The sequence below is a fragment of the Barbus barbus genome (genome assembly GCF_936440315.1).
Source record: "Barbus barbus genome assembly, chromosome: 9".
In the NCBI taxonomy this organism is placed as follows: domain Eukaryota; kingdom Metazoa; phylum Chordata; class Actinopteri; order Cypriniformes; family Cyprinidae; genus Barbus; species Barbus barbus.
In genome coordinates, this window is record NC_136737.1 from 7,681,217 (window position 1) to 7,694,207 (window position 12,991).

The following is a 12,991-nucleotide window of genomic DNA, read 5'->3' on the forward strand; positions in this document are numbered from 1 at the left end:
TTTCAGAAAATATCTTCATGTGTAATTCTTTTCTCCCCAAAGTGACTAAATAACATATCACGATATACACTATATTTACCACGCCTAAAAAGCACATGATATACATTTTCAGATACACCACATACATCACATAACCCATTTTCATGTAAACCCATAAGTGCCAGTGTTGATTTCAACCCTGTATGTCCCAGTCTTAATCTACACAGCCACACCTCTTCTTTCCTATTTCTTCCCTGACAATTTATCCTCCCTACCGTCTGCATAATACTATAAAACCATCTCCCTGTGCTACTATTATCCCATCTAATTTGCCATTTATTCATTAACTTTTTCTTTAAAATCGACTTTTTCCCCATAGGTACTTTAACATCCACCTCCATCTTGCCTAGTGCTTTTTTAGCTAGTTTATCAGCAACTTCATTACCAGATACCCCAACATCTGCTTGCACCCAACAAAAATACACCATTATTCCAGCCTCCTTCAATTTGTATTAAGATTAAAACACTTCCATTAATACATCTTCTCTGTCTGACCTCACATGTGCAATACACTAATTAAAGCTGAAGAAGAATCTGCACCCATTTAAGTCTTATTATAGCTGTCTGCAGTGTATACTGATCAATCATCAGGCAATTTCAGACCAATTCGTATTTTCAATTTTGGAATATATACACACCTATTCCAACCTTTTTACTAACAGGTTCCTTAGATCCATCCATAAATATTTGTAATGTTGAATAAAATGTATTAATTAGAATAGCATTAACCTCTTTTCCAATGTATTCATCTTTGGGTTAGTCTAGTAAACTCAAATCTACAAGCGGTTCAGGGACTCTCCATAGTGGGGCATCAGTGAGTTTCTTCATCATCTTTTGGTTTTATGGCGGGTTGTGAACCAACTTCATATGTGCACACCGCCACTTATTGTGATGAAGTGGGAAGAGAATATATCGTTTCTCACCTAAATCTTATATTGTGTTCATTATTCCACAATTCTTAAGAAATCTCATGATTGCACTTATTTGTTTTCCTGCATTTGGACCATCATTCAGAATACTACTTAAAGATGAATTACAATCCTTAGGAATAAAATATTTTTCATTAAGTCGATGAAGTCCTTTTCTCTTTCATGCTGTGCATATCATCATAACGTTGTTCCACAGATTCCTCTGTTAAACAAAATGACATAAACCAGTATTATGTATTGTTAAGATTTGAATGTCCTGTTCGTATGTTTTAAAATGATTTGTCTCCTTCTGCTTATGTTATGAATGATTTTTCTTCTCTATATCTAAGGATTTTTTTAGCCATTTTATCTACTTCTTCATTACCTTGAATTCCCACATGTGCAGGTACTATCAGTTTAATACTGTATAGTGTAATCATGATTTCTGATAAAATGTCTTTTCTATTTGATTGCCATGATTGTAAACACATAATACCCGCCATTGAGTCAGAGCATATTATTACTTTATCCGGTCTTACTTCATATACCCACTCTAATGCCATAAGGATAGCTACCATCTCTGCTGCATATACAGAAGTACCATCCGTAATTCTTCCAGCCTTCCTAACCTGAAATTCTGGAATGAAAAATGCAGCACCTGTCCTTCCAGTTTCTGTGTTAGCTGTTTAAATTTGGAGAAATTAATGCATACTTTTTATATATTCTTTAACATACACTTTTAAATTAATCCCCTCCCCCATTTCCTTAATTTCTTTATGTACGTTTAAGTCAACTTCAGGTTGTTCTAATAACCAAGGTGCTATTTGAGGAGTTACTATTACCGATGAAAATTAATTTGATTCTATTCCAGTTTCACTGATCAGTTTCTTTATTTTCCATGCAAATCCTTGTCCTGCAACCCCTCTCATTCAATTTAATACTTTACTTTACTTCATTTCATTATAATATAATCTATGTGGACTTTCCAAGTTAGTTTATCATCAAACCACATTCTGCAATATTTAAATTTAGATGCCTTATGTAATAAGTTGCTTATTTTCTTTCCTCCTGGCAAATATCTGGTAATAAGTTTTGGATAATGATAATTTGAACCCCCATTCTAAAGACCACCTTTCTACGATCTCCATTGCTTCTTGAATTCTAGCCATATTAAAAGATAAATTCCTATTTTCCATATTATTCCATCATCAGCATATAAAGCTGTACTAATTCCTGGAGGCACTACTTTGAATAAGTCATTAATCATAATGTTAAATAATAAAGGGCTTGTCACACTCCCTTGAGGTGTCCCATTCTCCACACTTAATATATGTGACAATTCATTCCCATCCAAACCTGAATTGTTCTAATAAAAAAAACTTAAAACCCATTATAAATGCTTCCTTCTATTCCAATTTTAGTAGTTCCACATCATGTATGCCTTTTCAGTATCAAAATAAACTGCTACTAGACCCCCTTTCATTATTATCGCTTTCCTGACATCGGTCTCCAGCTTTATTAATGGATCCAATGTTGAACTACCTTGTGTAAAACTGATAAGGTGCTAACCCTCCCTTAATCTAATACATGATTCAGCCTATTTACATTAATTTTATTTTTTCATTATTTTACAAAAATTAGTGGTATTGGCCTGTAATTCCCAGCTATTTATGCAATTTTTCCTGGCTTAGCTACTGGTATTATTATGGCATGTTTCCATGATCTTGGTAGCCTCCCCCATATCTTATTAAATAACTCCAGTACTGCTTTACTATCATCTGCATGTTTGATAATATTATAACATATTTCATATTTTCCTGGAGCTGATTGCCTAACGTTACATAATACTCTAAGTTCTCATATCTCAAAATCAGCATCTAATACTCATGTCCCATCAGGTTTTCTATTATAAATACATTGTTGCATTAAAATTAAATTTATTTTCCTTCTATAATTCTCATCAAGATTTTCTTTGTGCCTTTTCAAAGGTCTTAATTAACATGTCTGCATTTCCCTTTTCTGTGATAGCTGTTACTCCTATCAAAATATTCCTAGTTTTATATATCCCAATCATCTTCTATGGCATACCCCATACCTCATCCAGTTCAGTTTCTTTACCCATCGAAGAACAATACTCTTGCCACTATTTCTTTTTTGCTTGTTTGATTTTCCTCCTTGTCTGAGCGCTTTCTTTCTTATATTCTTTTACTGCCTCTGCATTACATTATCTTTTTTAGGATTCTAAAACTTTATTTCTATTTTTAATAGCATTAGAACATTCTTCATTCCACCATGGAACAACTTTATCCCTTCGGTTTCCTTTTGGTTTTGGAATGGATTCTTCTGCTGCTCTGCTTAATCTGTCTGAACACTCTTCAATATCATCTTCCATATTAAATCCCATCAGGTCTGTCTAACATACAAAATCTGCTTCTGCTTCCGAATCTGCTTTCTCAAATTTCCATCATTGCTATTCAAATACCATATTCCTTTGTACTTCTACACCTTCTGTACTAATTATTGGATAATAATCACTCCAGTTGTCGATTAATCTAGTATGTTCCATTGACATTTAACTCCTGTAACAGCTGGCACTAATGTTAGATCCATGCATGATTTTGATTGATCTCTTATATTGAAACTTGTTCCACTCCCATCATTTAAGCAAACTAAAACAAATATCCTCTATAAATTCTTCCACCACTGTGCCAATTTTATCGGTATTTGAGCTTCCCCCATGTGACAATATGTGCATTAAAATCCCCACACCATATACCTTCTTTACTCCAAATGTTGCTTAATTCTAACAAGGATAATTGTCCACATGGATTATAATTTATTATTGTTAGGTTTTCCTAGATGAATCCAAGACGGCGGCGCAATCAGACGCAGCAGCTGCTCCGGGTCCCAAAGACGGTGCTTTTATGTCTTTTAATGTCATCTGTTCGTCTTCAAATAGTGTCAGTTTACTGCTAACTCATAAGGAAATCACCCCAAAACTCATCTATAATCGCCAAAGTCTTTTGGATATCGGCAACGCATACAATCACCAACTCTCGTCGGCGGCTACTGAGAAGCTACGAGGCCTTTGTTTACTGCTGAAGCCAGACCTCGAGACCACGGCCTCTCCTACTGATGCTACCCACACAAGGCAGCGTCGCAAGCGTTGTGAGAGAGGATGGAAGCGCAGTAAGTGCGGAGGTATACGAGCTAGGCTAAGAGCTAACCCCACAAGACCAACTCTTCCAACACTCATGCTCTCAAAATTTTGCTCTCTGGAAAACAAAATGGACTTAATTCAACTCAGTCGGTCTACACAGCATGAGGCAAGGGACTGTTGCGTGTTTGTTTTCACCGAAACATGGCTAAACGACAACATTCCGGACTCCACCTAAAAGACAGTTTTGCCAAAGTTCTACCAACATGTGAACTCTGCAACAAGGGGAAACAACACACTGGACTTTGTTTACAAAACAGTAAAGAACTTTTACAAGGCTGTACCGCGCCCCGACCTCGGGTACTCGGACCACATCACTGTTATGCTAATCCCAGCATATAGCTGTGACTGCTTACATCAAAAAGTGCACTGATGATGTGACCATCACCAAGACCATCACCACACGTGCAAACCAGAAGCCATGGATGACAGTAGAGGTTCGTGGGCTGCTAAAGACCAGAGATGAAGCATTCAGATCAGGAGATAAAGCAGCCCTCAAAACAGCAAGAGCCATCTGTTTGATGCCATCTGTCCTGTGGCATCAAAGATGCAAAATGGTCATATACTCACGGTAACGGTACTTTAATGTCATACACTGATCATTCTGCGCAGCGCCGCTTCAAGTCGAACACACCCATTGGATGTGGTGTCCACAGGTGAATGCAATCAGAGCAATCACATGATCACCCAATAGCAACATTCTACAATATTTTATTTATTAATATTGTGGCGGGAGGAGCAAACGACAGACACAGTGGGTGTGGTGTCAAGCCTCGGAGAGGTTTTTATTAAACAATAAAAAGGGAAAATAAAGTGTCCAAGGGGGAAAAGTGTCCAAATAAACGGGGAATCTGGTGTCCTCGTTGTGCCGCGGGGCTAGTGAAGGAGGGTAGTGTTCGTCAGGGAAGGGGCGGAGTCCGGTGGCCGCACCCGCTCGGGGCCGGGAGAGAGTGGTGGCGGCGTCTCGCGGCGACGTCCATCTCCTGAGTTCGCGGCGCTTCTGGGGACTCGACGGCCCGGCATCCTGGCCCGTCAGCCGCACCTCCTCGCCGCACCCTTCCTGGACCCACGCGGACACCAGCGTGCATGCACGGGGAAGAGATCGGTCTCCCAAGGAGAGGCACGCTCGGGATTTAAACGGCGGCGGTGATGAGGCTCCATTCACATCAGGTGCGCCTCATCACACGCCGCCAGCCGTGGCTATCCAGCGCCCCTCCTCTCTCTCACACCCACTCCCGTCGGGAGCCTGGCGAAGGGCGGCGAATACGGGACGGGGTGGTGATGATAGAAAGGGGGGAGGCAGCCGACTCGTCACAATATTAATATTCTTATTCTTAATATTAATATTTTATTTCCTTCGCATGTTAAACCTTTTATGACAGTTTTCTCTACAGAATATATAGATAAATTATCTGTTAAACCTTTGGATATTTCTTAATTTATTATTGGAATATACAATCCCATTCCTGTGGTTGGATCTTTTGATCCATCTGTAGTATTTTCCATAAAGTTTTTATTGAATTTTTTTTGTAACAATAGATGTTACCATGGACCATTTCTTCCCAATCCCTTAAATTTTCTAATATCTCCAGATCAGTTTCAACATCAGGGAAAGTTATTGCAGAATGAATCTGAGCATATAACCCCAAATGTCCGAGTGACCTTCATTCACCTGATAGCTAATAAAATTGCTGTAATTTATGTTGTGTAAACTGTGAAAAGAAACTGTGCAAATAGTACAGTGCTGAAGGTTAATGAACAGGAAAAACAATGCAAAAAAGTAAGTGTTACATGTCTTTGACATTGTTAATTCTAATCACACAGTCTTGATTCTGGTGGTTGTTTCAAAGTCACACTGACAAGCTGAAAAGCAGAGCATGCAAGGCTTCAATGATTCATGGATCCATTTAAATTTATTACACTGCAAAGCTGTTCTGTGAGGCTATCAACTGTGTGCTCATAACAGCAGGCAAGAAAAACACTTTTCACCTACAAACTAAACACATCAAACAAATGGCCATTCTCATGCACAATCTGTTTGTCCATCCAACAGATCAAACTGAAGAAAACCAACCACAGCAGGTTTCAGTTTGACTCAGAAAATGAGTTGCTTGTGTCACACCTCAGACTGGTGATGCACTTTGCAACAACCGAATGATCATAAAACCATTTTCAACCATTTATTTAATCATTAAATTCAGGCTGACTATTCTAATAATCATCTGCAAAAATGTTCTACTCATCTACTTGTACATATTTAACACAATCAAACATGCCAATTTAAATGATAAAAAAAAAAAAAAAATTGATAAAGGTTTTTTGAAAAGAAGTTCCCCACCATTAACAGTTAAAGTTAACTTAAGAAATGTTTTTGGCCTTTATTATATATGACTGTAGGTTGATTGATTGATCAAATGAACTTCCATTCAATATATGTATGTATGTGTGTGTGTGTGTGTGTGTGTGTGTATCAAACTCTGTCAGAGGAGGACTCACACACCAGAAAAACAGTCTGAGTGTTAGCAGTTATTAGATCAGACACCGAACTGTTAAAGAAAATGTTTCATGCGCTTGCTTTATTCTGTTTGTGCTGGCTGCATTTGACTGGTAAGTTATAAAATCATTTACAGCTTCATTTCTTTCTATATCAGAGCAATAAAGCCACTGCTAGTTCAGAAGAAATGATTTTCACTTGCTGTTGCTTCCCATATAAATCAAATCGAACTGAAATATTGTTGTGAGATCTGTTTTTTTCTTCTTCTTCTTTTTTTTTTTTCCAGGTCTCTTTTTAGTAAGCCTGTTTAATGACCCAAACACAAATATACAAAGCTAATAAAATTCTCCTGCAGAACTAAATTATTCTGTTATTGCTTTACAGGACATAACTTTCAAATACACTAAAACCTAAATTATTCATTATATGTCAACTTTTGTTTTATGTTGTGTCTTTGCTGCTGTTATTCAATTCACATTTAAATGTTACAAACTGATTTCATGCTTTCCAAACCAACAGTTAATAACTCTGTTCTTGTTTGTTTTCAGAACGTGTGTTTGGTTCAGAGACTACTGAAACACAGTCTTTGTCAGTGATGGAGGGAGATTCTGTTACTCTACACACTGATGCTACTGAAATACATGAAGACTAGGGCTGCAACAACTAATCGATAAAATCGATTATTATCGATTATGAAAATCATCGACAACGATTCTCATTATCGATTAATCGGGTCTGCCCACAGTGCACGTCCAACTTCAGCTGGTTAGTCAAATTACGGCACTGAATAATGCATTTCTATGGACAAAATGCATCTAAAAATAGTGGAGGAAACAGAATGAGATTCTGCCGGAGAAGCACGTGATCCAAGCTGCCCAAAATAATTCTTTATTTTAAGCTTTAAGTTAATGCATAAGAGTAATGGCTTGCCCTGTCAGGCGCTTTGACAGATGCGTGTGCGTCCTCAGCGCAAAAACGTTCAGTTTACGGTCATATCCTTATCTATAAATGCCACAAATTCACGCGAGCATTTCCATTTTTGCATAAAGGTCCGTCCTGACAGTCTGTGTTAAGTTTAAAATACCGAATGAGCGCCGGCGCGGCGGGCGCGCGCACGCGCGTCAGACGGACAGAACACAGTAGAGAGGGAGACAATTAATAGGCTTTTCAACGCAAACATATCCACTGTGCTGAATTATCTGTTGTTGAAAGTTAATTTAAGGTTTAAAATAAATTAAAATATTTTATGAGAGTAGGAACTTTAAAGGGATAACAGCGTGTAATTGTCTGTCTGAATATAAACATGAGACGCTCCATAACGGCCTTTTACAGGATAAAGAAATGACGAGGTGACTGTGATCAAAGTAGTTCCTGCAGAACATTACTCTTACCTGTTGGTTAACACTGAGTTTGTGTTTTTATTCGTCTTTATTATTATCTTTATTATTTTAATTTTTAATAGAGGTTTAAACTATATTCAATTTTTACAATGCTTAACAAATTTATGTAAGTTTAACAATGTGTTTATGTAAGGTTTGTGCCACTGCTGCTCTAAAGTAACAGTATTGGTGATAACCAAAATCATTTTTCGGCTTTCTGTACTGGTTAGTACTCCAATATGTGTAAGCTCTTTAGTAACAGTAGTAGGCTATTTTTAATGCTATAATATCATTATTGCTGTTATCTATGAAAGAAAACCAGAGCACTTTTTTTTTTTTGTATTTTTTATTTGAGTATTTTTTTTTCGCGATACCCAATTGCAGTCAAAAAGTACATAAACAATACCAGCAAGAATGCAAGCTGTTATGAGGACATTTTTTATTATTATGTCCAATAAATGACAATAACATTTTTAAATTTAAACAAATTTTTGACAAATTTCTAAAATATGTTTTCTCTTTATTATGATAAGTGGTCTAATAAATTAAGCACTGTATGTTTTCATAGCATTTAGTTGTCACGTTTGTTTGAAGGACATTGGGCAGAATGTGGAATAGTGTTTTTTTTTGGTCAATATGTTTTTTAATCCGATTAATCGATTAATCGAAAGAATAATCGGCCAACTAATCGATTATCAAAATAATCGTTAGTTGCAGCCCTAATGAAGACGATGAAATAATGTGGAATTTTGGAACTAAAAACCCTCTGATAGCTCAAATAAACAAAGCCAATGGAATCTTCTTCATATGTAATGATGGGAGATTCAGAAACAGACTGAAGCTGGACAATACAACTGGATCTCTGACCATCTCAAACATCACAACTCAACATGCTGGACATTATGAAGTAAAGATAATTGCAGCGAAACGGTCATCAAAAACATTCAGTGTTTCTGTATATTGTGAGTAGAGATCCTTGGTCTCATTCTTGATATCCAAATATTCTAGTTTTATTAAAGGAATATTCCAGGTTCAATACAAGTTAAGCTCACAAATTTGATTACCAATAATGATAATAATAATAATAATTGTACAATGTTTAGAGGTTACGGTGAGGTTATGATGAACAGAATAATTTTTTGGAGAACTTTATAAAAGCATGTATATTAATTCTAATAGTAAAACTTTTAAATCATCATTTTACAGTCACTTTATGGTTGTAGGGTTTACAGCATTATGTTGTCATAGCGATTGTTTTCTAGACGGATATAAAAAGTACTTTTAACCTAAAATCCTGTCAACATGCGTATTGTTTGTGTATAGCCGTGCTACTGAAACTGTGAGTATTTTAAAGTTTACAGAGCGGCCCCATTCACTGCCATTGTAAGTGTCTTCATCTAAATATTCCAATGTTAAATCATTTTATAGTTTGAAATGACAGAAACACTCCCTGACTATCAACACACTAATCCAAGACTGCTGTTTATTCTCTTATGTTTGTCCAGGTCATCTGCCCACTCCTAACATTACCAGAGACTATTCTCAAAATCTTTCATCATCATCATCATCTTCATCATCACAGCAGAATTGTTCATTGTTGTGTTCAGTGGTGAATGTGAGTGATGTGACTCTCTCCTGGTACAAAGGAAACAGTTTATTGTCCAGCATCAGTGTGTCTGATCTCAGCATCAGTCTCTCTCTACCTCTGGAGGTGGAATATCAGGATAAAAACACCTACAGCTGTGTGCTCAACAATCCCATCAGCAACCAGACTCAACATCTGGACATCAGTCAACTCTGTCAGATGCGTTCAGGTACATCACCAGTGATATTGTCGGTGATATATAGGTTATATAGTGCTGATGTTTCATAGTGTTTGTTGTTGAGCAAACAGACAGATTCACACTAATGTCTCATTTTGTTCATTACAGGTCAGGGGCTCTACATAGTGCTGATCTCTGCTGCTGGTTCTCTGTTGATTGTAGCTGCATTCATGATGTGCTGCATTTGCAAGAAATGTAAAAAAACAGGTCAGGAGAGCAAGTAATTAATATGTAGAGATATATTTTAAGATTTTTAGTGTTGAAATAATATTGAAAACATTTTATTTTAACACACCTGTGATTATTAATGCAGTCCAAACCCAGGAAGAAGACTCCGATTCAGCATTGTGTAAACCCAAAACGCAAAAAAAGGTAAGATGATTCATGCCTGTGTTGCAAGAAGTTGTTGCAGTCAGTTAATCTGATTGAAGTTTTGTGTTTCATGTGCAACGGACAGATAGTGAACAGAATGTTGGTGGTCTACTCTAGGGGCCCAACTATCACCATTATTACCTACAGTAGCCATATAGGACGAAGATTAAAGAATAGTTTAAGCATTTTTTTCCATTTATACTAAGGTTTGCACTTCAGTGTAAATACTGAGTACATTTTACCATTTTACAATGCTATTTTCATTTTGTAGGACTAAAAAAGAAATGCTATCACAAATGAAAATGTAGTAGCTCATATGTATTTAAAATGTATCACATTTACTGGGGGGTTTCCAACAACAGTAGCCTAATGCATCACTAATAAACTGTACCCTATAACACAGTGATAGTTCATCCAAATAAGTCAAGCAGAATGTTATGGCAATCTCAGCCACTATTCACAATCACTTTTTTTTTTTTTTTTTACTTTTTAATACGACGACAGTGAATGGTTAGGTACTCTAGTCTTTTTTCACAAGCTAAGTAAAACTTTTCTAAATCAGAACCGGTAGACTTTAATGTTTGCCTTGGTCATTGAGACGTGAGTATGGCGCTTGATCATCCGCATCTCATTTCACCCCCTAAATTAGTCCTTTTTAAATCAAATCAAATATCACGATTAGATGCTGATGGTGATCGAGCGCCCTTATCGCTTCATGTTTGCAATGTCTCGATGACGACGGCAAGCTCTAAATTCTACCGCTTTTAATTTAGAAAAGATTTTACCTGGCTTTTAAAAAAGAACAATGTTAAGATCAATATGCTTAGACATTTCATCCCGCACAGTTTCAGTGATTTGTGGAACTATTTGTAGCCTATTTCTTGGTAGAGAGCCCGTTAAGCAGTGTTGCCTCTGAGTCAAATGTGCATGATAACTATTAAAAATATTTTATTTGCGCTCAGACTGTAATTTCTAAAATATACAACAGTGTAATATAGTGTAAAAATTCACGAAAACACGCGAACTTGGCAACACTGTCGCCAGATACAGCGGCAGATCAAGAACGCCTAAATGAAGGCCGCTTATACCCCAGATAAATACGCATTTACAAAAACAAAAACACAACGGTACTGTACTGACCTATTTAACCACGCATCAGAGACATGTTTCTCTTTTGTATGCGGAGCAAGAAAATCAGGTTAAAGTTTTATGAGTCTTTACTCATTCATGTTGCCAGACCTTGATAGAAAACAGCGAACAATCCCATAGCAAACCGAAATAAAACCAAATGCATTATATTTCAAATAAGAACAAAATATCGTGACCCGCACCTGCCAACTTTAATTACTCGATAAACCTGATCGGTTATTATCTAAGCCTAAACTCCCAAAGATGAGTAGCTATAATAAGTGGACATGGCAACAGAAAAGCGCGCTCTGCAAAGCAGCCTTTGAAGCATAAACAAACATTAGTTTAGTTAAACTTGTCTAGGCCAATTATTCTTTGGTGGCTATAATATAATTTGGTCAATTAAAAACTCGAGACGCCAAAAAGTTTCTGTGTTATCACAGTGCCAGTCATCGTAATTTTGGAGAGTTGTCATTCCATGCCCACATTAATACAAAAACGTTTCTGTCACAGTCATCGTAATTTTGGAGAGAGTTGTCACTTTACGTCATGCCCACATTAATGCAGACAGTTATGAAATATATTTCTTATACTTTTAGAACTTTTTTTCTTTTTTTACTTTTAAACTCGACCATGATGAGGTCAGTGGCCTACTAATTTAAATAATATTCTGTTAATCAAATGCAGACCGTTATAACTACAAATAAATGGGTTTGCAATTCTAAAATAAACAATATAACACCAGTTTTATAGATTTTAACTAGAAACCTGTGCTGAAGTTTGTCCTCGAGCTGCAGCAGTGCTTCATGATTATTTGAAATGCAGCTTCAAGCTCCTGTTGATTTGGTGTGAAAGGCAACCATTCTCAAAGCTTCATAACTTGATCTGTTTGATGATTTATCAGTTTAAAAAGTCATGTGATGAACTGGATGACTGATGTAATTTCCTCCAGCTGCTCCAAGTCTGTTTAGCAGCAGTACTAATTCTTTGAAAAATAAACTTCTCAGTATGGTTTTGTTGTAAAGGTTATTCAGAGAGAAACGTAATGTTGGTCTGCTATTAATATTCTGTCATATATATCAGCAGTAACCTGATTGAGTTGATTTTGTGTTTCCTTGCAGAAATCAAAGTCGGATGCTGTGTATGAAAATGTTCCCAAAAAACGATGATCAGACACGTTTGCCTCTTTGCATCTTTTGACTTCATCTGTTATTGTTTTTCTTTGCAAATAGGCTACTCTGTTATTGTGATGTCAGATTTAGTGGCTCACAAATAGCTCATCATCCGGGAACTCACCTAAGGCTAAATGTTCTCTATCAAATGGAAACGTAAATGACATCCAATGTGCCCCCTTTTCTGCATATTACTGCTCTTGTTTTATCCTTCTTAGAAAAGTTGTGCATTACAACTGCATTACATAGTGGTCTACAGTATCATCACACACAATATGCTCTGCTGGATATTTTAGCACTTGTAGCACAACATCTCTCTCTAGTGTCCAAAGAACAAAATCACATCTTTAATAGAGCTACTTTTACAGAATTAGCTGTAAATACTGTACATGCTGCTAGAAACGCCAAAGAACCAACAGGCTAATATACAAAAAAGACGCCTTAACTGATGCCTGTTTG

General features: G+C 36.7%; 2 protein-coding genes across 3 annotated transcripts in view; both read right to left on the reverse strand.

Moving 5' to 3' along the window:
* The window catches only part of LOC306875011 (uncharacterized protein), a 991,916-nt gene that overhangs the window by 189,082 nt on the left and 789,843 nt on the right, over window positions 1–12,991 (reverse strand). The window lies entirely within an intron of this gene.
* The window catches only part of LOC306875017 (cell adhesion molecule CEACAM3-like), an 82,474-nt gene that overhangs the window by 52,463 nt on the left and 17,020 nt on the right, over window positions 1–12,991 (reverse strand). The gene's annotated exons all lie outside the window — the stretch shown is intronic.